We start from the raw sequence: 27,369 nt of genomic DNA on the forward strand, positions 1-27,369 counted from the left end.
CAGGGTAATTTTTTTTACAACATTATCCCTTGCACTCATTTCTGTTCTGATTTTTCCCTCCCACCCTCCACCCCCTCCCCTAGATGGCAAGCATTATCACTTCTTTTTCTGGATATTGATAGCATCTTCTTCATTTGTCCTTTATAGTTAATTTGGGTATTTATAATAGACAAAGTAACTTATTCAATCAAAATCATTCTTAAAACAATAATGTTGTTACTATATACAGTATTCTCTTGGTTCTGATTATTTAATTCTTCATTGTTTCATGTAAGTCTTTCCATATATTTCTAAGATCATTGAATTTATTTATTTATCTATCCATTCATTCGTTTATTTGTTTGTTTGTTTTTGCTGAGGCAATTGGGATTAAGTGATTTGTCCAGATCACACAGCCAGGAAGTATTAAGTGTCTGTGGTTAGATTTGAACTCAGGTCCTCCTGACTTGAGGACTGGTGCTCTATTCACCATACCAACAAGCTGCCCTGAGCTTATTTCTTATAACACAGTAATATTCCATCACAATCATATATCACAACTTTGAACTTATTTTCTAAAACTATTTTGATAACCATTTCAATACAAATAATTTCCTTTCTAATCTTATGCTTTTCTTAATTCATTTAAAAACCATTGTTCTGAGAAGGGGATTCCTTTCTTTCATCAGACTGCCAAGCCGGTCCATGACACATCAAGATTAAGAAATCCTGATCTAAAGAAATCTCAGTTTCCTATGCCATGCAAGGGTCCACTTCCCTCAGGATCCCAGATTACTCCAGAACTGCTGGCTCTCATCAGCTCCTGCTGAGCACTGTCTGCATCTTATTGATCTTATGGCGAACACAAAGTCTAGAAAACACAATATCATCTGTTCTACCATTGTAGCAAAGCTGTCTAGTTTGTGTAACTTCCAGGGAGAACTGAATAGTTACATCTGTAAGCATAGCCTCTTCTTCTTCTCCAAGGGAGACTTTCATTCTTGGCAAGTAGAGAAGCAGGAGCTCTCTTCTAAGAGAGATGATGTTGGGATAGAATGATATCTATCTGGTCCTTTAAATATTGTTAGTCTAGGGGCCAGTTTCTTAAACTATAGTTTGTGACCTCATATGGAGTCTTGTAACTGAATATGGAGGTCATTAAATTATGATTTATTATGAATAAATATTTTATTTATATACCTCTTTTATATGCCTAAATACCCATAGTCATGGAAAAATTTCTTGGTTGAAAAGGGATTGTGAGTGCAAAAAGTTTAAGAAGCCCTGGTCTAGGGGATGAGATTACTATATTCAAGCTAAACTCTTGATCTTTCTTTCTTTCTTTTTCTTTCCCTTTCTTTTTTCTTTCTTTCTTTTTCTTTCTTTCTTTCTTTCTTTCTTTCTTTCTTTCTTTCTTTCTTTCTTTCTTTCTTTCTTTCTTTCTTTCTTTCTTTCTTTCTTTCTTTCTTTCTTTCTCTTTTCTTTCTTTTTCTTTTCTTTCTTTCTTTCTTTCTTTCTTTCTTTCTTTCTTTCTTTCTTTCTTTCTTTCTTTCTTTCTTTCTTTCTTTCTCTTTCCTTCTTTCTTTCTTTCTTTTCTCTCTCTTTCTTCTGTTGTTTGTTTGTTTGTTTCTGTTTATTTGTTCTATTTGTTTGTTTTGTAAAATTTTGTGTTCCAAATTTTTCTCTTTCCCTTATCTCCCCTTTTCTCAAGACAGCAAGCTATCTGTGCAATTCCTTTAAACATATTTCCATATTGATAATGTTGTGCAAGAAAAATAAGATCAAAAGGGGAAAAAACATGAGAAAGAAAAAACCAACCAAGCAAACAAACATAACAACAACAAAGAGGTGAAAATATTATGCTTCAATCCACATTTAATCTACATAGTCTCTCTGGATGTAGAATGCATTTTCCAGCCCACGTCTATTGGAATTGCCTTGAATCATCACATTATTGAAAAGAATCAAGTCCATCACAGTTGTTGATCACTATTTCTTAAAAGGGAAGAATGACCCCAGGCTTTATATCTAAGACTTGACCCCCTTCTCACCAAATACCAATTTCATAGTGAACACACATAGGAAATAGAAAAGAAACCCCTTTATTCAAATTGATAGCAAAACAGAAATCAGAGAAAGTATGCTCATGAGAATATAAGCCAGACAATACAGAGTGAAGGAGTTCTCCCATCCAGAGCAAGATAATTCAGAGAAAAAAGTCTTAGATCTCACCCAAAGGAGAAATTCCTAAAAGCCTCTTGTATAAGCAAATTATGGATGGAGACATGGGGGAGACTGCTATCTCTTCTCATGCTGGCTTCTTCCCAGAGTCTTTTTTCTCTCTTTAATAACTTAAAGTGTAGTTGGTATTGTCCATATTCTTTCTCAAAATGGGAAGTCAAAAGATCCCAACAGACTGACCAGAGCAAAGAGACTGATGAAATCTCGCCTCTCTCCTGTTCCCCTTTGCCCCTTTTGGAGGTATGGGATACTGATCACCACACATGAGGGGAGAGTCCCTTAGCAATAGGCTTTGGGGCTCAGATTATATCACATTTTTGATACATGATAGTAGAAAGTTTTAGATATTGATTCAGATAGATTTGGCTCAAATATTGATTTTTGTTTATTCTTTATAGCTATGTAACCCTAAGGAATTCAATTAACCTTTCTATGCCTCAAGAAAGCAATCTGCCTGGTGAAGGGATATCCCTACCCTGTGGAAGTCAGAGAATTTTCAAATTTTAAATTTTCAGCTGCTTTTCATAATCTGGTAAAAATCTTAGAGCCAGATTCCATTAAACTTCAGTGGGATCACAGAATCATAGACTTAAAGATGGAAGAGATCTTAGAACTGAGTTCAACTTCATTATACAAATTATGAAACTGAGGCCAAAAACTTGACTAATCTCATGCAGACTTAAAGTGAGATTGAGGTCTTCTTTCTCCAAATACAGGTTTGTTTATAGCTACATTCTTATAAAAAATTTACAACACTTAAAAGCAAATGCAATTAGTACATTTGTAATTATTTTTGGATAAACTGTGCTTTTAAATTTCATGTACCAAGCATGGTTATTTTATGAGCAGACCTAGTCATAAATACATAATACAGTTTTATATTACTAAGCTAAAAAATGACTTTAGATCTGTAGTAGGCACTAAAAAATATGTATCACACATACTTCAATTATACTTAAATTTATATTTGGCTTTTAAAGTGCTGTTTGTATTTGTTTTTGTGTTTCAGAATTTCAAGAAATTGGAGTAACTCTCTGCATTACTCTGGCCCTAAATTTTTCTGAAGCTAATGACGCTCCCTCCTTCCACCTCCAAAACAAACAATTTACTTTTCCTCCAATCCTTATCTCTAGAATAAAGTAAGCCATGTTGGACTGAGGCTTAACCTAAGGTTCTTGAACTTTTAGAAAATATTTTGATAATTGCATTTCATTATAACTGATTTTCATTGTGATCTTTTGTATTTTATTTTGTGAATTTAAAATATTATTCTGAGAAAGAGAGGAAGGTAACAAGCATTTGTCAAGTGTTTCTCATATGCCAGTCACAATTACAAATACAAGCAAAATTGAAGGTGATTCCTGCCCTATCACTTTCAGGATTTCTTGTTCTTGGTCCAATGTTTCTGGAAAATATGGCAACTTACAATTTTAGGGGATCCCTCAAGTAGCTCACTTTCTAATGTGGGGAAAAACATACAAAAGGGAGTTAAAAAGTTGTGGAGGATACTGATGGGCAGGGGGGGCTGATGGTGGAGAATGAAAGTAACTCTTCCAGGGACTTGCTTTTGAAGATTGGAGGATCAGAGCTGAGAGAAGAAGAACGAAGGCTGGTTTGCCTGGCCCTTTTACAAAATAGAATCCCTAGAATTTACTTTTGAGAAAAAGGAGGCTGGTCTGGCCAAGGGATATTTCAGGGTGAGAAAGCCATGAGGCTGTTTAGATGTTCCATAGCCAAGAGAGCCCAAGTGCTAAGGGAAGTTCCAGGATGAGAGAGCACGTTTTAAAGTCTGGAAAGGCAGGAGCAGAACTAAAAGAATGAGAAGGGATTCATAGACTTCACCAGACTACCGCAGGGTATACGACATAAAAAGGTTAAGAGTGCTTGGACTAGGGACAGCAGGAATAGGATGCAAGAACCCAAGCTGCCAGAACAGATGTTTTCTTTAAGTCAGTATTTAAATTCTGCACATATATCTTACTATATATAGCTTATTGCTCAGTCATTTGCTTATAACTTAAGGAAGCAAAAGAGAGAAGAAGAAAAGGAAGATGGAGCACGAGGATGAGGAGGGGACAGAGGGAAAGAGAGAGAAAAATACAGAGAGACAGAGAGAAAAAAAGAAGGAAGAGAAGGAGGAGGATGACAGTGGAGGAGAGAGAAGAAAAAGAAGGAAGAGGAAAAGGAGGGAGAGGGGGAAGAGGAGGGCCACAGAGGGAGAGAGAAAGAAAGAGACACTTAGAAAGATAAATAGATCAACACAGAGACACAGACACCAGAGATTGAGACGGAGAGGAGGAGGAAGAAAAGAATGAAGAGAGAAAAAATGGTGTGTGTGTGGAGAGACACATATAAAGAGAAACACAGAGACAGATCCAGACAAAAAGACAGAGAGACAGAAACAGATAGCGAAAAGAAGAAAAGGAAGAAGAGAGAGAGGGAGAGACAGAGAGAGACAGACATAGAGACACAGATAGACAGAGACAAAGACAGAGAGAGACAGACACATACACAAAGAGAGACAGAGACAGAGAAAAGAAGAAGAGAGAAAGGAGGAGGAAGAGAAACAGAAAGAGACAGAGAAACAGACAGAGAGACAGAGACAGAGAAAGGAAAAAGCACAGGAAAAAGAAAGAGGAAGAGGAGAAGAAATAAAGAGAGGGAAAGACAGAGACATGGAGAAACAAAGACAGAGAGAAAGAAGGAAAAGGAGGAAGAGAGTGAGACAGGGATGAGAGACAAAGAGAGCAAGAGTCAGACACAGAGATACAGAGACAGAGACAGAGAACAAGAGACAGAGAGAGAGACAGGCAGACAGAGAGGAGAAAAACATAAAAATGGAAGGAGAGAGAGGTATGAGTATCAATGTGAAGAAGAGGGGACAGAAAGAGCCTGGGAAAATGGAATGTTCTGAATCCTTCTCTTTAGCTATCTTAAAAGGAAATGTAATTTCAACAAAATTATTCTCCAATTTGATCTGCTTCTTAGCATTGTAATTAGCAGTCAGTGGGTTGTGATTTCTATCTAAATGTTTTTTCTACAATACATTTGCCTATCTGTCAGACACTGAAAACAAACATAGCTCCTCTCTTATGGTAGCAGCTGCAGATAGGGAAGAGGGGGGAGGAACGGAGGCCAGCTGCTTCCTCTCTCAAGCAGCCTTGACAAACCCTTAGAGGACATAATGTGGTCCCAAGTGGGAAACAACAATGACACTACCACAGGAGTCCGGGAAGCAGAAGACAGAACTTTTAGTCCTGGATGTACCTCTTAACTAGGATGCTGACCTTCCTTGAACAAATTGCTCACTCTCCTTGAATCTATTTCTCTTTTAGTAAGAATGTGGTCTTAGAATCAGGAAATTAGAATGCTATAATTGGTAAAGACGTTAGAGGGCTAGATCATAGGATTCAAATTTAGAAGGCACCTTAGAGATCATCCAGTCCAATCCCCTTAATTTAACAGATGAGGAATCAGAAGCAGAGAGATGGCAAGTGAGCTGCTTCTTCTAGGAATGCTGTGAAATCCTATAATAATTACCATATAAAGCAAGTGTAAGGCTGGTAATCCTGGCCCCTACCCCTGGAATACTAGGTCTGTTTCATTTTCACCCTTTCCCCAGGGTTCTGTAGGATCCTTAAAGGACATCGAGGTACCTGGGCTCTCTGTAAATGGCCTTAAACCTTAACAGATGCAAGTCCCCTGCACCTGATTACCATTTGTTTGTTGTTCAGCTGCCACCGATTCTTTATGATCCCATTCTGGGGTTTTCTTGGCAAAGAAACTAGTAGTTTGCTATTTCCTTCTCCAATTCATTTGACAGATGAGGAAACTGAGGCAGACAGAGTTACCTTGCACACAGCTAAGTATCTGAGGCTGGATTTGAACTCACAAAGGGGATCTGCTGATTCCAAGTCCCGCACTCTATCACTATCAGTCACTAAATACTATTAGCCACTAATAACCAGATTCACTTTTAAAAGGAAGTACTTCAGGAGGCATCACAGATAAACGTGCTTTCTCTCCTAACGTGGGGGAAGCATGTCCCTTCGGCTTAGTTCCCCTAGAGCAGAAGGCTAGCAGCTAGGTTCAAATGTAATTGGGATACGTTTAATAAAATAAATAAAAAGGCCACAAAACATAGAGATTGGGGGAGTCAACATGAGTTTCTACTTGAGGTTGACACCCTAAAAAGAGCACGGAGTCTAACATCCCTGAGACCTTCCCTGGGCTTATCCGGTCTTCCTTGACCGATCTGACTTGGGAAGGACAGACGACAATGAACAAGCACAAACCCCTCTAGAGACCATTTCTCCCGCCTGAGTTGAAACAGAAAGCCGCCGGGGAAGAAAATCCTCCTAGAACTGGTTCAGTTCAAGGTGTCTGGGTATGGAAGCCTTTGGATCTTCAGCAGGAGTGAGCCCAGAGAGCAAGAGGGAGAAAAGGGGGGATGGAGGCGCCATCTCAGCTTCGTTGGTTTGATCCATCCGCCCAAGGAGGAGAACCAAGAACCTGCCACTTCCGGCGGCCTGGACAAGTCCACGCCAGCCTCCCTAGAGTGCCTCCCAAAGGCCTCGTGAGCACGAGCCATTCATATTCAATCCTGAAAGGCCGCGCGGTGCGTGCGGAGAGAAACCTTTGGGACTCAGCAGTCGGGAGGCCCGGCCCCAGCCCCGCCGCACACACGTCTGGGCTCCCAGTTACGCCGAGGGCCCGCTAGGCAGTGCAGGGGCGGGTACGGAGCTAGGAAGGCCCCTCCAGTGTGGGCCCCGACACTTCCCGGCCGGGTGACTCTGGGTAAGCCGCTTCATCTGTCTCGGCTTCCTCAAATGAGCTGCAGAAGGCAATGGCGCGGCGCTGCAGCGTCTTCGCCAAGAAAACGGGCTCACTTGGTGAGCCGGACTCAGCTGAAAAACCGCCGAGGAATTACGGGCGCATCCCTTGGCCTGCCGGAGCTCCAGCTTCCTCCTTCTTAAATGGGAAGCTTCTCTGCCTCTCTCGCCGGGGAGTCGGGGGGGAGGGGCTTCTGCTGGCTTTGAAATGCTGCAGAAAAGCGCCCTCATCGTCGCTTGCAGGGCCTTCCCAGGCGTTGGTGTTGGGCAGGCCCTTAAAGCAAGGAGACCAGGAGTGAGGATGACGCCCCCTCGGGCCTTGCCTGTGTAATGCGGGGATAAATCTTGCTGATGGGTTCGGCGGGAGACTCGGCCCTCCCGCTCGGGAACGTGATGCTGGGGGGGACAGAGAAGGCTCGCCCTAGCCGCACCGGCTTTGGTGAGAGCGGCCCCAGCGGGCTCCGCGCGTTGGGGCGCGCGTGGGGGACGCGCCCGGGAGGGGCGTAGAAGGGAGGCCCATCACTTTAGGCTTGGCTTCCCCGCGGTTGCCCCGGACGACCGTCTCCGCCAATCAGCGCGCGGCTTGGTGGGCTGTGGGCGCGGCCCGCGGTTGCCCCGGGCAACTCCAAGCAACAGCTCGGGGAGAGAGGACGGCGGGGCGGTGGGGAGCGAAGCGGGGACCCTGCGCGCCCCCTGCCCCGGCCAGGCGCCCCCGCCGGCCCCGGAACTTCCCGCCCGCTGCCGCTTGTGAGTGCGGGTGACCGAAGGGGCGGGGGCGGGGGGCTCCGGGCGGAGAGATGCGCGCGCGGCCCCGGGGCCGGGGGGCGGGGGGGGGGGCGGGCCGGGGTCTGCGGGGCTTCTCCGCGACCGGGGGCGGCGCGCGCGCGTGGAACCTGCCTCCCCTCCACGCTAGCCCCTTCGTTACTGAGCTCTTGGCCCTCTGTTCTGCGCTTAGCATTGCTTCGGGCCGGGGCGCTGGGGGTCTGCAGACCACCCCAAGCGGACCTTGGGCTCCGGGAACCCGGGGCTGGGCCAGAGCAGGCGGCGGGCTCCTGGAGGGCGGGCCCTGAGGGCCTGGGGGGGCCCGCCCCTTCTTAATAGCTTACATTTACACGTCGCTTATTATACACCGAGTGCTTTGTGAGCTCATTCTCTCCTCGGAACCCTGGTTCTAGAAGCTAGCGTTGTCCCCCTTTTACAGGTGGGGAAACTGAGGCAAAGCGACTTGTCCGGATCCGTTCTGTGCCCCGCGGGGGCAGAACTCCAGGGCCAAGGTCAGCCTGTGGGATCCTGGACGAGTCCCTCGCCTTCTCTGCCTTTTTGCATCCTGTGTTGCTAAACCTCGTAAATAAACGACCTTAAAGTTCGCAAAGTACTTTTCAGCGTTATCTCATTTATCCTCACAACTACCGCTGTGGGACAGAGGGGCTGTCGCTCTCCGTTTCACAAGTGGGGAAACTGAGGCAAACTGAGGTTAGATGACTTGGGTTTCAAGAGCATTAGTGTCCGAGGCTAGATTTGAGTTCACAGCCTCAGCCTGGCCGTCTTTACGTTTTTTAGTGACAAGGGTGAAGGCGCGGATTGTACAGTTACCAAGGGGATGTGCAACATGTCACTTTGAGGGGTGGCTAACAGACTGTGGGACGCCCAGAATGATGGGCACAACCTGTGCGCTGTGATGGAGAGACCAGACGAGTCTGTCTCAGGATTGGAAAACAGTAATAAGCGTGCAAATAATAATGGTGACAAAGGCAGGGCTCTGGGGATGCGAGAGCTCTGTAATACAGCCACGCAGGAGAAGATCCGGTTGTTGTTGAGTTGTTTGACACCCTCTGTGGTCTCATTTGGAGTTTTCTTGGCCAAGATTCTGGGCACGCTGCTATTTTCTTCTCCTGCTCATTTGACAAGTGAGGAAAGCGAGGAAATGACCTGCTCAGGATCATTCTGCTACTAAGTGTCTGGGGCTAGATTTGGATTCAGAAAGATTTAGTTTTCCTGTCTCCAGGCCTGGTGGTCTGTCCACTCTGTCACCCAATTCTGGAGAACAATTTAGAAGTACGCTCAAAGATCCATAAAATTGCTCATACTACTTGATGCATCAATACCCCTGGTAGGCCTGTATTCCAAAGAGGTCATTGAAAAAGGAAAAGGACTTATATATGTGCATACAAAAATATCTGTAGCAGTTCTTTTTGTGGTGGCAAAGACTTGGAAACTGAGAGGCTGTCCATCAACTGGGGCATGGTTGAGTAAGTTGTGGTCCATTTTTGTGATGGAATTATCTTGTGCTATATAAGATACAACAAGTAGGCTGGGTTCAGAAAAAGTGGAAAGACTTACATGAACTGATGCAAAATGAAGTGAGAATATTATACACAGTAACAGTAATATTGTAAGAGTGATTAGTTGTGAATGAGTTGTCTCTCTCTCAACAATAAAATGGCCCAAGACAATTCAGACTTATGATGAAAAATGCTATCCATCTCCAGAGAAAACTGATGGGATCTGAATGCAGATTGAAGCATACTTTAAAAAAATGTTCCTTATTTTTTCCTTCTGTTTTCCTTTGCAATATGGCTAATATGAAAATGAAGCACATTTTTTTAAATGTTCTTTATTTTTTTCTGTGTTTTCTTTTGCAACATGACTAATATGAAAATGTTTTGCGTGGTTGCACATGTATAATTTATATAAATTTGTTTGCCTTTCAAGGGAAGAGGGAGGGGAGAAGGAGAGAAGGAAAGAATTATTGAATTCAAAATAAAAAAATGTTAAATATTTTTTGTTTACATGTAATTTTAAAAAGTTATTTTTAAAAGAAGAGACAGGGTGAGTTGAAGTTAGGATGAGGACCTGAACTAGGGCAGAAACAGTGTGATTGGAAAGAAGGATGGATGTGAGAGATGTAAGACTGGTCAATCAATATGATATTAGAGTACAGGAGAGAGGAATCAAGACTTCCCCTAAGGTCGTACATCTGGGTGACCAGAAGGATTATGATGCTGTCTAAAGAAATATGGAAGTTGGAAGAAGGATAGGTTTTGGGGAAATATAATGAGTTCAGTTTTTTAACATGTGAATTTATGATGCCCTATAGGAATCTAATGGAAATTTCAATCACACAGTTGAAAATGCAATATTAGAGTACAGGAAAGATACAGGCTGGGCATATAGATCAGAGCATTGTCTGCAAAGAGATGATAAATGAACCCGTGGGACAGGTGAGGTGATAAGAATCTAGAAGTAGAAGAGAAGGGGAGCAGGACAGCCTTGTGGGATGCCCCCCCCCACTTAATTTAGAGAAAAGAGGATGATGATGACTCAGCTAAGAAGGAAGAGGAGAAGGAGAACTCAGAGTAGAATCTAGAAGCCAAGCCAGGGGAAAGAGTTTCTGCAGATATTTTGATCATTAGTGTCAGATCAAGAAAGATGAGAACTAAGAAAGCTCATTGCCTTTAGCAGTGAAGATTTCTTTGGCAACAGACTGACAATTGAGTGGGAGGTGAAGAATTGGAGGCAAATAGTGAAGGTAATTCTTTATGGAAATTTGGCTTTGAGAAGAAAAGGAACCATAAGTGCTAGGTTGGCTTGATGGCAAGGTCAAGTAGAGTGTTCCAAAAATGGAGGAGTGCTGGGCTCATAGGAAAGGGAGTGGGGCGATTGATCAAGGGCAGATGGAGCTTGGCAAAAGTTTGCTCTTGAAGAGCAGAGAAGAGGTTATAGGAGAGAATGGAGAAAGTGGAATGGTGCTTGTGGAGCCTGTGATAGTCACCCTAGGAAGGACAAAAATATCTCTGAGCAGTTGGGATCAGCATACATTGATAGGAAACCAGGTTGACCTGGTTCTATGATTAAAGAAAGCATATGATGGGGTAAGCTAAGGTTGGTTTGATAAAATATGAATGACAGTAGATTAAGTGTCTTGTTAGTGTGTGGTTGAGCAGGTGAAGCATGGGGTCACAACTGTGAAGGGAGAGAAAATAGAGAGGGAAGGCCAGAACAAAAGTAATGGATTGGGAAGTGAGGAGGAATGCAGAAATTTTTTTTTGGGGGGGGGCTCATCGAGACAAAAAATTAAGTTTGGGAGGTTTGTATCAGAAGAAAAGATTGAAGGATAAGTGATGATGGTAAAACTGTTGAACTATGTATTGGTTTGTATTCTAGCAATGGAGAAAATAATAGGCTTGTCATCTAGATGGACAGTGATCTTATAAAGATCATTGATTTTAATAGTATTGTGGGAGATTTAATAATTATATACTGGAGACCTGAGGAACACAATCAAATTTTGGAATATAGTGGAATATAGGCAGTATTACAATTATATTCATGGATATAGGATTTCATTTATATGTGAATACATTCTCTTACAATACAGATGTCAATTCATTCCTGCTTGACCCTTCTGTTTTACTCTTGTCTGGCTCTTCCTATTGGGTAATTATAAGTAGTCCTCCTGATGTTCTGGAAACTGTTTTTCCTTTTTCTTGACATGAGGAGCATACCATTGGAGCAATGTGGTTTCCATTGGATATGTGACAGCGCATATTTTTCCATTCATATGTTTTCTTAATGATTTTCTTTATACTACTTCTTCATAATTCTTTTTTTTTTTTGGTAATATGTTGTCACCTGCTCAGGCATCTTCACTACCATTTCAGCGATCCTTAATTTCAGTTCATTGAAGAATGTAGTAAATTGTTACTCACTATCTTATGAAAGTGCTAAAAGAACATTCATTTAAATATCTAGACCTTTTTTTTTCAGGGAAAAGTTTAGAGTCATTAAAATAATTTTATAGTTTCCCAAGGGTAATTCAGACTTCCCCCCTCTCTTTCTATCTATTAATTTCATTTTTGATGACCAATTAATTGTTTACTAGCAGTGTTCTTCCATGACAAATATACCAGTTCTTATATTATTCATATCAATTCCTACTTAGATACCTTATTGTAGTTTGGAACTGACCTTAGGGTGTAAGTTTTTAAGTTTCTATCACATCAGAAAGACTTCAAATATACCAAAAGCAAAGCCTAGCCAAATACAGAGAAACTCCATGGATTGGATACTTGGCTTTTGCAATAGATAAACAATTCTGTCTTGTAGAGATCCTAGCTTCCTTCAAAGCCTTCCCTGATTACCATAATTACTGGGACTCAATCACAGAATTTCAGAGTTGAAAGGCAAATCAGGAACTATCAAATTCAACCAATACCTTCAAAACAACCTCCACTACAAGATTTCTGCTTCTATGATGGCAGTGAGAGAGTGGGAGAGAGAGAGAGAAAGAGACACAGAGAGACAGAGAGAGAGAAAGAGAGAGAGAGAGAGAGAGAGAGAGAGAGAGAGAGAGAGAGAGAGAGAGAGAGAGAGAAACTGAAAATTGTAGTATTTGGGTGACACAAACATGAACTTTGCTGCTGTGAGATCTTGTTCAGTGATTCAGTGAATATACCACTGAAGAAACTGAATTTTTAAAATCTTGACATTATCATCATAAATGAAGCCAGAAAAAAGAAAGAAGTTCTGAATAGGTTGCCCATGAGAGGAAAAGTTGTTGCCGAAGTTGGTTTTATTGTGATTGCAAAAGTATTAAGACACATTATTTTTGTGGAACAATTGATCATCTCAGATTGTAGTACTCATCATAAGCATTTGATAAAAAAAAACAGTGCAAATAATTTCATTTTATATGCTGACATCTGCTGCAGAAGAGTAAAGAGAGAAATCCTTCAAATTAAATCAACATATACTTTAATGCTGGTGACAACTGGTGAAGTTGGCAGTTGATATGTCAGAAAATATGATTCAGAAATCCTCTAAGTCATTAATAAGTAGATAAATGCAAATTAAAACTCTTAAATATCATCTTGTATTTAGATTTGTGAAGATGGAAAAAAAAAAAAAAAAGAAAAAAGATAAATGCTAGAGGGAATGTGGGAAAATAGCCAGACTATTGCACTATTTCTAGAGCCATGAACTAGTATATCCATTTTGGAAAGTAATTTATAATATACCACCCAAATTATTAAACTATATATGCCTTTAAACTTGCCATGCTGCTGTTTGGTTTGAACCACCAAAGAGATCAAAGAAAGAATTAAAGGACCCATACATACAAAAATTTTTATGGCAGCTCTTTTTGTAGTAGCAAAGAATTGGAAACTGAAGGGGTGCCCATCAATTAGGGAATGGTTGAACAAATTAAGATATATGAATGTGATAGAATACTATTGTGCTGTAAGAAATGATGAAGAGAATGATTTCAGGAAAAAAAAAAAAGATAAGGAAGACTTGTATTAGCTGATCCAAAATGAAATGATCAGAATCAGGAAAACCATTTACATATTAACAATATAGTAAAAATAATCAACTTTGAAAGATTTAGCAACTCTGATCAATACAATGACCAACCACAATTCCAAAGGACTCATGAAGAAACATACTATCGAGACATACTAGAGAGCTGATAAGACTCAGATACCTATATTCTCCTCTTTCTTTCTTTTGTTTTATTTATTTTCTGGACATGGCTACTGTGGGAATTTGTTTTGCATAACTGTACATATTTGTAATAGGTTTTGTTTTTCTTGCCTCCCTAATGTTGGGGAGGGGAGGAATCATTTGGAACTGAAAATAAAATAAAATTGGATTTCAAATAAGAAAAAATATGGTCAGGAATAAGGAAGAGACAGGCCAAAAACTTGTAGACCACAAAGAACTTCCACATGATGAATACTGACTCTGATGATGGAATCAGGAGATTCTGAACACAGGGGGTTCTCATGGTAAACATTTAATAACATTTAAAGAGATGGATATGATTACATTTTTGACAGATTGGAAGTGACTTATTACTGATGAGTAAGTCATTTTTTTTCTGTATTCTTTCTAGAATAAAAATAAAAATTAATACAAAACTGGAAGAAAGGATGAAAATGAGAAGCGAGTTGGCTTATAATTAAAATGATTCCAACTTGATTTACTTAATAGGATATTGATACCAAAAATGGTGAATGGATAAAGGACAAGACATAGAAACCAATTACAATAGTTGTTTTTAGAAGTTAATTGATACAAATCAATGACCAAAATTAGGAAAGCAAAAGAATCTAAAAACTGCCTTAGTCAGCAAACATTTGACTAAATTGCCAAGCAAAGAGAGATGTAGCAACCAAGGGCAACATGCTTCAGAATATAAACACATTTATAAAACCTTACATAGAGGGATGCTGGCAGAATTTTCAATATTTACTTAGAAAACAGAAGTACTGGAGAAGAAAAAACAGTTTCAGCTTTATGAGGACTCAACTAAACAGTTAAACTTTAGGGAGGTTAATAAATTATGGAAAATATTTGTAAAGATTTTTTCCATAAAAAACTTATAACTATCAAGAATAGGGGAGCTACTATATTTAAGTCACTATAGACTTAGATTGCTTATAAAGAAAGTGGCATTGAAAAAAACATAGAAACCTATGAAGTAGGAAGTTTGTGTTTGCAGTAGCAGTTTTGAGGGTATTGAGGGATCTGGCATCTGAAGGAGAGGAAAATAACAGTTATAGGGAAAAATTCATATCACATTATTACAAAAAATGACCAGGAAAATAATAACTATTGAGCCATCTTACTACATTTCTATGTACACAAAATTGTGATGAGAATAATTGACACACAGGTTAAGGATGTCTTTGATGAGGCATCAAAAGAAGCCTTTTTGGCAAGAAGTAACAGCCATTCAAAAAAGTATTAAGTACTTATTATGTTCCAAGCATTGAAAAGCAAAAAGATGGTCCACATCCTCAAAGAGCTCACAATCTAGGGGGGAAGATCACACATGAGCAATTATGTACAAACAAGATAGAGAAAGGGTTAATTGGAGATAATCAATAGAGGGAAAGCACTACAAGGAACTGGGAGGAAGCGGGAAAGGCTTCTTGTGAAAAGGGACTCCATGGGAGAGAAGCCTGGAAAGGTAGAAGGGACCAGATTATGAAGAGCTTTGAATGCCACACAGAAGATTTTACTTTGAATCTGGAGGTGAAAGGGAGTCATTGGAGTTTATTGGGTGGGGAAGGTGTGATATGGTCATAAGTGAGCTTTAGGAAGCTGAATGAAGGATGGACTAAACTGGAGAGAGATTTGGGGCAGAGAGACCAACTGGGGCCTATTGCACTAGTCCAGACATGAGGTGATGAGGGCCTGGACCAAGTGGGCCAATGGAGATGGGAGTTTAGAAGTTAGGAGAGAGGTTGAGATGGATAAGTCAGTATGGCGATGATCCATGGAAGCTGAAATGGTAGGGATGTAGGGAAGAAGAGTCCTGGGGGACATTTATGCTCAGGGATATGGCCTGTCCAAAAATCCAGCAAAGGAAACCTTGGTCAGACAGGAGAACTAAGAGAGATGGGGAGCCCCAGGAGAAGCAGAGCACTAGAGGTCAAGGAGATGAAGGACTAAGAAAAGCCTTTAAATGGCCAGCAAAAGGCCGTGACAGGGAGGGATGGTAGCAGAGCATTTGACAATATTCAGAAAACAGAAGCAGTGAGGGGGAAAAACAGTTTAAACTTTAGAAGAGACTCAACAAAGCAATGGACTAGAGGACTGTTAAGGATGAAATGAGATTTTGGGTGATTTTCGAGAGAGATGTTTTGGTTGAATGATTAGGTAAGAAGCCAGACTGTAGGAAAGGAGAGTTAGAGAAAAGGATGGGGAAGGCAGATTAGTCTTCTCAAGGAGTTTTGCCACAAAAGGGAGAAGATATAGAGGTGATGGCTGGTGGGTTGGATTTGGGGAAAGTTTTGTGGATGGCAAGGGCATGGGCATATTTATGGGCCAAAGGGGAGCAACCAGTAGAGAAAGATTAAAGAGGGACAGCAGGGACAAGCTGCAAGAAAAGACGATTTGGAATGACATCACTTGGGCAGGCAGAAGGGTTGACTTTGGCAAAGAGAAGGACTATTTTTTAAGGCTGATATGGCAGAATTTGAGATGAGATGAAAAGGAAGAAGAGGGGTTCTCAAGAAATGGTTTTCCTGATGAGGAAATATGAGAGTAGGGAGAGGGAAACATAGAGGGCTAAAAAGATTTGGAAATGCCATTGTGGTGACCCAAGTAAGGAAGGGCAACTGTCAGGGCTCAGTTGAAATTAAGTGACATAAATTTGTGGTGGGCCTAGTCAGCACGGTTTTGTGGTTTTTCTCCATTTTTGCTCAATAGTTTGTGAATATAAGAGTGTAGAATAATCCAAGTTTGAGGCTTTGCAAGGTAAGATTGATGATAGGATAAGTATCCAAGGGACTTGGGAGAAGAGGACAGTATGAGATTGGATTGGTTCACCAAGGGATTAAAATGGGGAAGGCCAAAGAACAGAAGGATTAGACTTCTTGGGGAAGATGAAGACTGGGTTTGGCATTGAATGGTTAGAAGGAATTCAGAGATCATGAACATGCAAGTGAAACATTTGTGGGTGATGGCAAGATCCAGGGGATATGGGCATTGCTGCATATAGCTGAGGTGGAGTGAAGAAAAAGAAGTCATGGGAAATGAGTAAGTTGAAAAACTGGGAGGTTAAGGTGTTAGAGGAAATATCAATATATAAGTGAAAGTCTTCTACTATGAGGGCAGGAGTTGGGGACACTGAACTCATTGAAGAAAAAAAGAGAAATGTTCTTGGGGACACTGAACTCATTGAAGAAAAAAAAGAGGAATGTTCTCATGGTCAGTGGATAAAGCCACCAGAACTGTGAGTAGGTGGTAGATATGGAGTGATTGAACCTCAAAGGAGAAGGAGTGACTGAGAGATGGTGAGATGTTCTTATGGTCAGTAGATAATAGAACAAGAACTGTGAATAGGTGGTAGATATGGAGTGAATGAACCTCAAAGAAGGAGTGACTGAGAGATGGTGAGATGTTCTTATGGTCAGTGGATAATAGAACAAGAACTGTGAGTAGGTGATAGATATGGAGTGATTGAATCTCAAAGAAGAAGGAGTGACTGAGAGATGGTGAGATGTTCTCATGGTCAGTGGATAATAGACACAAGAACTGTGAGTAGATGGTAGCTGTGGAGTGGATTGAACCTCAAAAGAAAAGGAGTGACTGAAAGATGGTGAGAGCTTGGATGTGGAAGAGGGTTTCTAACTCTCCTGACTCGGCGAGTGAAAGCACCGATGGTGCTGGAGAGGGGGGCTAGGATGGATGGCCTTGGTCATCAGGACAGAACCAGGTCTCTATGACAGCCAGGAGATATGGGAAAGGGAAAGAATGAAGATGGAAATTTGAAACAGTAGGCCACATCTTTACCATCATGGGACCAACTGAAAAGGTTAGACGACAGGATCACAATGCATTTAATTTTTTATTAACTGAAAAAGAACATTTGAGGCAGCAGACAAAAATGCTGTTTTCAAGGCTGAGTGTCTTGTATGTATGCCAAAATTGTACTTGTTTTCCTGACAGTGATAATAGCAGAAATAACCTTATTTGGTGGCCATTGGATTGTTTACATGAAACTAGACATGATGGAGGTTCACTATAGATGCTTACCTCTGACCTGAGAAACCCCATCCTAGGGATTTGATGAGGGTGATGAGGGATTCCTTATAGATATTGGGATCTTAAAGAGTGTCTTAATTGCATGATACTATATTGTGCTGATTACATCATCAAATAATGCATGTGAAAACATCTGCAATAAATTCATTTAGTAGCTAATTGTTGCAGTGGATAGAGCACCAGCCCTGAAGTCAGGAGGACCTGAGTTCGAATTTGACTTCAGATACTTAACACTTCCTAGCTGTGTGAGCCTAGGCAAGTTACTTAACCCCAATTACCTCAGGGAAAAAAAACCTAGCCGATTTCCTATCCTCTTATTTTTCTGAATTGTAGACTAGACATGAGCCCTGAAATAGTAGGAAGGAGCAGTTAGTTTATTAAATGTCCTGGGTTGTCCTTGGAAGGCCATCCATACATGTACTTGCATTAATGGTAAAAGGACCCATGAACATACATCATGAAGCCTTTCATGTCAGAGTTAATGGTTTTAGGAGCTGCTGTCTGCCACCCTGTCCCCTTCCTCCTTTTCTGAACTTAGACCTTTAGTCAGCCCAGAATGGCAGATTTTTGTTGTTGAAGGCAGCCAGGACAACCAAGAGATGGAGGTGAAGCGGTAGAACATTCACAGGAAAGGAAGGTGTTGTATGTAAGGGAGAATAAATAGGCTAGTGTCAATGTAGACTGTGGGAGAAGGGGAGAGGAGCAGGAGGCATTCCTGAACCAGAGGGACTTCTCTCTGATCCCAGAGATAATCGGGAACCCCTGGAGTCTGGTGAATAGGGATGTGGAAAGGGAGTGACATGGTTAGACATCCACTTTCGAAAGTCACTTTGGCCATTGTGTGGAGCATGGACTAGAGTATAGAGGAGACTCTTGAGGCTAGAGCACCTCAGGCAATAGGGGCCTTCAAGTAGCCTGCAGTCTGTGAACTTGGAAAGGAGGAGTTTTTCAAATTATGATTACATCCAAGTTAAAGAACTGTGCTTGAATCAGTGATCCGTAGCATCAAATATATTGTAGTGATTGCTTGTTTTTATGATAAATAATCCTTCTGAGTTTTCCTCATTGGTTTGGGAAAAATTAAAATGTGTAATTAAAATAAATTTCAAAGTTAACCTATTTATATTCAGGTCCCAAACTATTAATAATACATGTAGCTTTTAATAATAACATCGTGGTAAACATATTTCAAAACCAAAAAGGCAGAAATTTGTGTTCATGAAAGCCAAAAATGACATCATTGTAAATACTGAAAAGTTTCCTGGGTAATTAATGATGAGGGATGCATATTAAACGCATCCTCTAAGATTTAGTTGGGAAATGGAAAGAGAAGAACTTTTTTATTTCATTTCTATTGATATCTGATCCATGTCACTGTCAGAAAGAATTGAAGTTTAATAAAAAGGAATAACAGGGGGATGTAATCTAAGAACCCTTAATTAATAACCGCAGCTCCACCAGACTAAGCTTCTGTAATAAATTGTAGGCTGACAGTAGCTAAATTATAAAATATTATAGAGCAGTGAAAAGGCAATGTACTATTTCCCAACATGGCTAGGTTAGGTTAAAACAACCGACTCTTAGTGATAGAGGAAAATGAGGGTAGCATTTGAATTTCTGGAGCTGTTCATCATTTTTTTTTTTTGTTTTATACTACTGTTTGTATTTGCAATTACACAGATGGTTCCTAAGAAGATAATGTGTTCTTAGTAATTAAAACCCATTGGAAGCAACTTCCCCTCCCTAACGCCCAATTATATTGAATAGGATTTTGAAACACTGAGTCCTTCAGAGGAAAGGTGCTATGCAAACCCAAAGCATTATTGTTATTATATACTGCCTTCTATACCATTCACTCTACACTTTACAACTTGGCCCCTGCCGAGTGGTCAGCTGGCCAAAAACTATGCCAGAACAGGCCTTTTTCCAGACACATTTCCGGTCCCTTTTGTCTCACATCTTGTTCTTGCCACAAAAAAGCTATGGGACTAGACGGACTCAAACCAGATCATTTTGGACTTTTTGTGCAAGTTATGATAGCTGGAGTATAGACGTATCATCTCTTCCTACGTCCAGGGATAACACCATGGACATTCTGAAGAGGATTGGAGAAATGTATCTCATTTATCTTGTCTTGTATATGTATAATGTCTTGTATAATAATGTATAATTCTTTTAAAATTAGGTATTATTTATTTGAGTAATAGTCTTATTGACCCCCTTACTTACATCTGTTTTCTCTGATAAGTTTCCTGCACATAAAACTCATGTCAGCAGTTTTACACAGGTTGCAATGAAATGTTTCACATTTTCATCTATATAGACTAGAAAATGACTTTAAGGTCTAATGAGACTCCTGAGAAATCAGTCTAATCCCCTCCCTAAAAAATTCACTGGAGGAGATTTATTTGGCAAAGCTCTAAGGATAAAAATGGTTCTTCCTGAAAGAGGTTCATATTGAAGTGCTGGGCCACCATAAGGTAAAGTCTCAGAAGAGTTAATGTCATGTCTTCCCCATGGAACTCAGTTTAATTCAGTAAGTATTTAAGAAGTGCTTACTCTGTAGCAGTCATTAGGTGGGTACCCCAGGGCAGTGCGGTGCAGTGTCTAAGGGGACTGGACTTGGGAGCCAGTGAACCCGGGGTTCAGAGACTGCTTCAGACCCTGACATGATCCTGGTTGACTCACTTTGCACCTCTGTGTCTCTCTGAGGATTGGGGCTGATGTTCATCCTAAATCCACAGACTTACACTGGATGTCGAGCATCCCAGAGAGAAGTGAAATGAGACAGTTTCATCCCCTGAGATATGCAGATTACTGATCAGGGTGTGCCCATAATTAAGGACTAGGTAAGTGGGACAGAGACTTTGCCAAATACTGCGGGTCCCATGAGGCTTTCCAGAGGAGGTGGTGACACTGAGGAGAGGAGGGAGCAGAGAAGCCAGAGATGGAGCAGGGAGTGCAGGGACAGGCAGGTCGTGTCCCTGGGTCACTCCCTGCTGGAGAGACCCGTTGTGGCTGAACTCCTCAAGAGGTGGGTCCTCTGCAAGCATACAAGTGATGGACCCAAGCTCCCAAGCTCGCTTCTCGAGTTTCTAGGTACAATTTTTCTTTTGCACCCACAAGCAAGTGGTTATTTGCCAGTGCAATTAACCATCTGTACCTTATTATGAGGGCGCAGCTGCCTAATTATGCTCAGAGGCATAGACCAGCAGGTTAAATTACTTATCTTCACAAAACCTTTATTTGTGGCTGGGGACACTGCCCTCTACAAATTAGTCCCTAAATTTAACCAGTTCGGTCTTGGATCACTAATCTTCAGCCTTTTTTCCCCCTCATGGACCTGAAGTGAACATAAATATATGGAGTTGTTATTCTCACAGCAAGGATGACTCATCAAGGAATTAGTAAAAGGTGAATAATTGAGAATACTGGGTCAGAACTGCTTGTTACTAATTAAGGACAGATTGAGAACCAAACTTATTTAAAATTATTCTTGGCCTATTTTGGAAAGATGATATATCTTCCTTTATGTACATGTATTTTTGGACATTTTTTTATTTCCTAATTCTAATTTTAACTAAATTTGAAAGTAACAGACTTAACAATAGGTACACACGGAGAGGTATGCCTTTTGATATCCAGCATGCTTGAATTGACATCTATGAATGTCTTTTGTGATTTGTAAGGCTGAAAATGGTTTTCTAAATAATAATTCTAGAGTTCCCTACTCATGACTTACCCTGATGACTCCTCATGGCATGAAAATGCCACTGGTTCTGAGTCTATGTCCAAGGACCCATTGTCCTGCTTCAGTAGTTCCTGGAAAGGTTCAGAGTATGGATCCTAGGGGTGGGTGATTACCTAACGACCAGTTTAGCTGCATTTTGACTTGCTCATCCCTAGTTTAAATCAATTCATCAACAAGCAATTACATCCTACTATGTGCCAGACATACAAAGAGTGTACAGACATACAAAGACATACAAAGCACTGAGAATACAAAGAAAGGCAAAAACAGTTCTAGTTATTCTTGAAGACTGCTTACTAAGTTGTAGAAGTGTTGTGATCTCTGCTGGCATCAATGTTAATGAAATCATAGATCCTTGAAGAAATCAGAGGGAAAGGAAAGGGATGGAGAAAGCATTTATTAAGGACCTACTATGTGCCAGCCACTATGTTAAGGCATTTTACAAATAACTCATTTGTGTTCTGGAAGGTGGGTGCTATTTATTACATTTATATCCTAATCTCATGAGATTCTTATATTAAATGCCTGGGAAGTAGATGCTATTACTATCCCCATTTTGCACTTGAGAAAACTTTGGCAGACAGAGGGAAGTGACTTGTTGAGGGTCCTATAGCAAGTCAGTGTCTGAGGCTGGATTTGAACTCACCTTCCCAACTCCAAGTCTAGAGCTCTATCCACCAAGCCACTTAACAGCTCCTGAATTTACAGAGCAGCGGGGTCAAACCTAATGGAGGATCGCTGCTGGCTACATACTAACTTAGAAAAACATTCAATAACAACATTTACATCCTATTCTGTTTTTACTTATTTTGTTAATATTTCCCAATTACATTTTAGTCTGGTTTGGGTTGTACAACAGGAGTATTTGTGTTAGACACCTTTGTTTTGTGTATATTACTTTTGGAAAATAATTTTTGAGGGGAAAATCTTTGTGAAATCCAAAATAAATCAATCATATGACAGTAATTCTTTTTAAAAATTAGGCATTATTTGCTTGATGATGTAATCAACACAATATAATATCATGAAATTAAGACACTCTTTAAGATCCCAGTATCTTTCTATAAAGAATCCTTCATCACCCTCGATTCTAGGATGGGATTTCTCAGGTCAGAAGTGAGCATCTATAGTGAACCTCCGTCATGTCTAGCTTCATGTAAACAATCCAATGGCCATCAAACAAGGTCTTATTGACCCTTAATTACATCTGTTTTCCTTGATATATTTTCTACCCATGAAGCTTCCTTTAGTTGAATAACCTCCCTGAAACTGTGGGAATTAAACAAATTAGATAGAAGGGGAATCATTTGATTCTCAAAACCAACCCTGGAGAGAGGTACTGTCTATTTTTATTTTATTTTATTTTATTCTTTAATAATTATAACTTTTTATTGACAGAACCCATGCCAGGGTAATTTTTTACAACATTATCCCTTGCACTCACTTTTGTTCCGATTCTTCCCCTTTCCCTCCATCCCTCTCCCCTAGATGGCAAGCAATCCTATACATGTTAAATATGCCACAGTATATCCTAGATACAATATATGTGTGCAGAACCGGACAGTTTTCTTGTTGCTCAGGAAGACTTGGATTCAGAAGGTAAAAATAAACCGGGAAGAAAAACAAAAATGCAAACAGTTTACATTCATTTCCCAGTGTTCTTTCTTTAGGTATAGCTGCTTCTGTCCATCCTTGATCAATTGAAACTGAGTTAGATCTCTTTGTCAAAGAAATCCACTTCCATCAGAATACATCCTCATACAGTATTGTTGATGAAGTATATAATGATCTCCTGGTTCTGCTCATTTCACTTAGCATCAGTTCATGTAAGTCTCTCCAAGCCTCTCTGTATTCATCCTGCTGGTCATTTCTTACAGAACGGTAATATTCCATAACATTCATGGAGGTACTGTCTATTAAAGGCAGTTATTATATTATTCTGATAAGAGCTTTGGACTTTGACACGGGATAAAGAAATCCTAGAATCAGCTCTGCCGTTAACAGTGGATGACTTCAGTCTAGCCTGCACAAGCCTGTGGGAGTGGGCTAGGTGCTCTCCAAGGTACCTTCCAGCCCTGACATTGTAGGATTTCTTTAAGAATTCCTATTTGGGAGTCAGTTGTGTTGTTGATGATATTGGAGGGGTGGGAACACAGATAATTTACTGAGTTGTGTGTAATGACACATTGATCTGGCTCGGCCATGTATTATTTATTAAATCATTTTTCTGTTTTGAATAGTTTCTATTAAAGCAACTCCCCAGGAATTTCCCTGGCAGTACTTGCCACTCCGATAATGGAAAGAAGAAAAATTGCTGTGTTATGTGCCAGGACATTCAAGTGTATTGAGTTGCAACTCTTTCCGCTCTCCCTTCCCTTCCTGTCCCAAATGTTCTTGCATCAGATTTGTGATTGCATTGGTTCAGAAGACTTCCAGGGAGAAAACTTCTTGACCTATTCAAGTCCGCACCTGCTTGCTCATCACCTAGTGCTGTCTCTAGAGAGAGAAGTGATGAGTGACTTTATCAAAGTCTGGCAGCCGGAATGTGCTAGAAGTGTAATTGAAATACAGGTCTTCTGACTTCTCAGATTGCTCTAATAGTTGTTTATCATCTTCCATTGGTTTTGATTGCTGCTTTTGGTTATAAAAGCCATGTGATAGAAAGCAAAATAATTACATTTGACATTTTAGATAAAAGAGCATTGTAGCATTAAATCATAGCCACTAGTAAGGATGCAAAGCTCCAAAAACAGGATTGAAAATATACCTGAGAGTCTTTAGCTTTTGTGAATTGTGGCCCCCTAAAGGCTGGGTATAGAGTGAAACTCATTGCCCTTTATACTACAGCTGATGATTAAAATTATGTGAAAGACCCATGCAATTAAATCCAGTAAGTATTTATTAAGCTTCTATTTTGTGTTGAGGCTGGTGCTAAACTCTAGGAGATACAAGGATGAAAAATACACGGACTCTGCCCTCAATAGCATACAGTTTAGAGGGGGATGCAGTTTAGATGGTATGGCATGGGATATATTAAGTGCCATGTGGTGATGGAGGCACCTTTGTGAAGAGTCCAAAGAATACTGGGAGTTGGGCAGAGAGGGTTTGGGAGCCCAACTAGCTTTATTATTGAGTTGCTAACATTTTTCCTTTATTTAGGCCTTGTTTTAAGGGATTTCTGTCGGATGTACAGGGTCAACAAACTGGAAATTTTAAAGAATAAGTATCTTTAAGTAGTTCTTAATTTAACTTCATGAGGAGAGCCAGTTAAATTCAGAAATTGTTCTAGGAAGGATATCTTTCTATAACCCCATCTTTATCCTGAACTTATTTGTAGATTCACAGGCTGAAGATTTAAACATAACTCATGTGTTAGCAGCTCTCCCATGACATAAAGAAGCTCTGTTAAACTTAAGGGAATAGCTCACATTTCTGGCTCATTGCCCACACTCACACAAGGTTACAAAATCTAAAGAAGTAAAGATTTGTGTCAGCTAAACCAATAGAACACAGATGGGAATACCGAAATAACAATGCTCACTGTGAATCACTCTTCCCCTATGTAGCTTTAGTCACAAAGCAGATCTAACTAGGGTGAACAAATGAATAAACATTTATTAAGCTATTACTGTGTACCAGGCTTTGTGATAAGCACAGATTCTGTTCTCAAGAAGCTCACTTTCTAATAGGGGAAAACAATATATAGGAAAGAACAGTATATATCACATAAGCCATTGTTGGAAGCAGATGGGGGAGCAACTTAGTTTGGACCTGCCGAAGAAGCATAATGAGTCCTTTGTGTAAAAAATTGGACTAAAGCTTCCTTTTCAGAGCCAGGGATAGAAGTCTGAATTGGGAGAAGGGGTGGGACAAAGTGGGTTGGGACTTTCATGGGGAAACAAAGGGGGAGGGAGGGAAGGAGGAAGGAGAGAGAGAGAAAGAGAGAAAGAGAGAGAGAGAGAGAGAGAGAGAGAGAGAGAGAGAGAGAGAGAGAGAATTTATATTATCCATTTTTTCTTTACTGCCTTGTAAATTGTTTTTTGGTTCTCTGCTGCACACCTTTTTTACTTTATTCTTTTTTTCTCTTTCATCCTCCTACCACCTCCAAATAGGCTGTAGTTAAGAAAAGATATATTTATAAATACATAGGTAGATATATACTTATACATACATACACACAGACACACAAACATCTTTTCATCCTCCCACCATCCCCAAGCTACAGTTAAGAAAGGATATATTTATGTATACATGTGTAGATGATACATATACACACACCCACTCCCCAATATACACTTACACATCTTTTCTATCTCTGCTGACACATTCATTAAATTCTGCTCCATAACTTGCCTTACTGTTACTTAACCTTCCCCTCCATGGATCCCTCCCTTGTCTTCTTCCCTTACCCTTTGCTTCCCCATCTGCCCATCCCTCCTCCCTATTTCTTTATAGATTTTGGAGGAAGCTATACCCTTCATGGTGTATATGTAGTGTTGCCTATTTGACCCATTCCTGATGTGAACAGGTTTTCAGAACTATGAGCCCTCCTCCCCCTCTAAGGTCTCTGTGTCTATTCTTCCTCTCCACCTCATTTGTATGACATGATTACTATTCTGGTCACCTTTTACCAGCATTAATATGGTATAAATCTTTTTCTATGCTTTTGATATGTTTTTCTCCTTTGGATATTATATAAATTGGTTCCTGAATGTCCTCACTGTTGCCTAACTTTTCATGTATCTTCCCTTTGTATTCTTAATTTTAGATGCTTTCCTTGTTTTTGTTCTCATTTCTATCTCTTCTATATTCTATTTATTTTACCTCTTCTACATCTATACCTAATACTGCCATATCCAAGTTCAGTTGTGGTAGAAAAGTGTTACTGCTCAGTTGTGGCTGTTCCAGAACTTTTCTAGCCTTCTCTCCATACCCTTCTCTCCAGCTAGTATATTGCTGGTGAAGGGACACCTGTTTTCCAACTCTCTAACGGGTGGCCAATCCACATGCTCATATGCTGCATTATTTTTTTTAAATTTCTTTCAATATTTTCCAATTACACATTTTAAAAACATTTTTGAAAATACTGAATTTTTAAATTCTTTCATTCTTCTCCTTTGAAAATGTAGGCAATGTGAAAATATTAGTCAATGTTATAAACACACACACAAAATTCTAGAAAAATAAAATATTAAAACTATGCTTCTATTTGCACTCAGAGTCCATCAGGTCTCTCTCTGAAGGGCAATAGCATTTTTCATTATAAATCCTTTGGGATTGTCTTGCTTGGTTAATTGTTTTGATCAAAGTATCTAAGTTTTCTAGAGTTGATCGTTACCATAATATTGTTGCTATTATAGTTGAACTTCATTTCAATATTGCTATTATTGTGTACAATGTTTTTTTCCTGGTTTTGCTCATTTCACTTTGTATCACTTTATATAAGACTTTCCAGGTTTTTCTGAAACTATCACTTCTCATTTCTTATGTTAAAAGAGTATTTCATCACAAACATATACCACAGCTTATTCAGTCATTCCCTATTTGATGAGCATTCCCTCAATTTCCAGTCCTTTGCCAACCCAAAAAGAGCTACTATAAATATTTTTGTACAAATAGATCCTTTTCATTTTTTTCTTAAATTTCTCTGGAAAGTAGAATTTTAAAAAAATATTTGTAAGTTAGATTTTATTTTATTTTATATTTATATTTTATTATAGTTTTTTATTTATAAGAAAAATGCATGGGTAATTTTTCAGCATTGACTCTTGCAAAACCTTCTGTTCCAACTTTTCCCCTCCTTCCCCCCACCTCCTCCCCTCAATGGCAAGTAGACCCATACATATCAAATATGTTAAAGTATATGTTAAATATAACATAACATATAAGTATATAAATATATATTGTATATATCTATACAGTTATTTTGGTGCACAAGAAAAATTGGACTGAGACCTAAGGTAAAAAAATAACCTGAGGAGGAAATAAAAAATGCAAGTGGACAAAAAC

At 39.9% G+C, this 27,369-nt stretch overlaps 1 protein-coding gene across 1 annotated transcript in view; it reads left to right on the forward strand.

The window, feature by feature from the left end:
- The first annotated feature begins 7,562 nt into the window (after positions 1-7,562).
- HYDIN (HYDIN axonemal central pair apparatus protein) overlaps positions 7,563-27,369 on the forward strand; it is a 404,272-nt gene continuing 384,465 nt past the window's right edge. The window contains exon 1 of the mRNA XM_031949959.1: positions 7,563-7,799. The gene's annotated coding sequence lies outside the window, so the exon portion shown is untranslated. The remainder of the gene's footprint in view (positions 7,800-27,369) is intronic.

Source organism: Sarcophilus harrisii, chromosome 2, assembly GCF_902635505.1.
Source record: "Sarcophilus harrisii chromosome 2, mSarHar1.11, whole genome shotgun sequence".
Taxonomy (NCBI): Eukaryota; Metazoa; Chordata; class Mammalia; order Dasyuromorphia; family Dasyuridae; genus Sarcophilus; species Sarcophilus harrisii.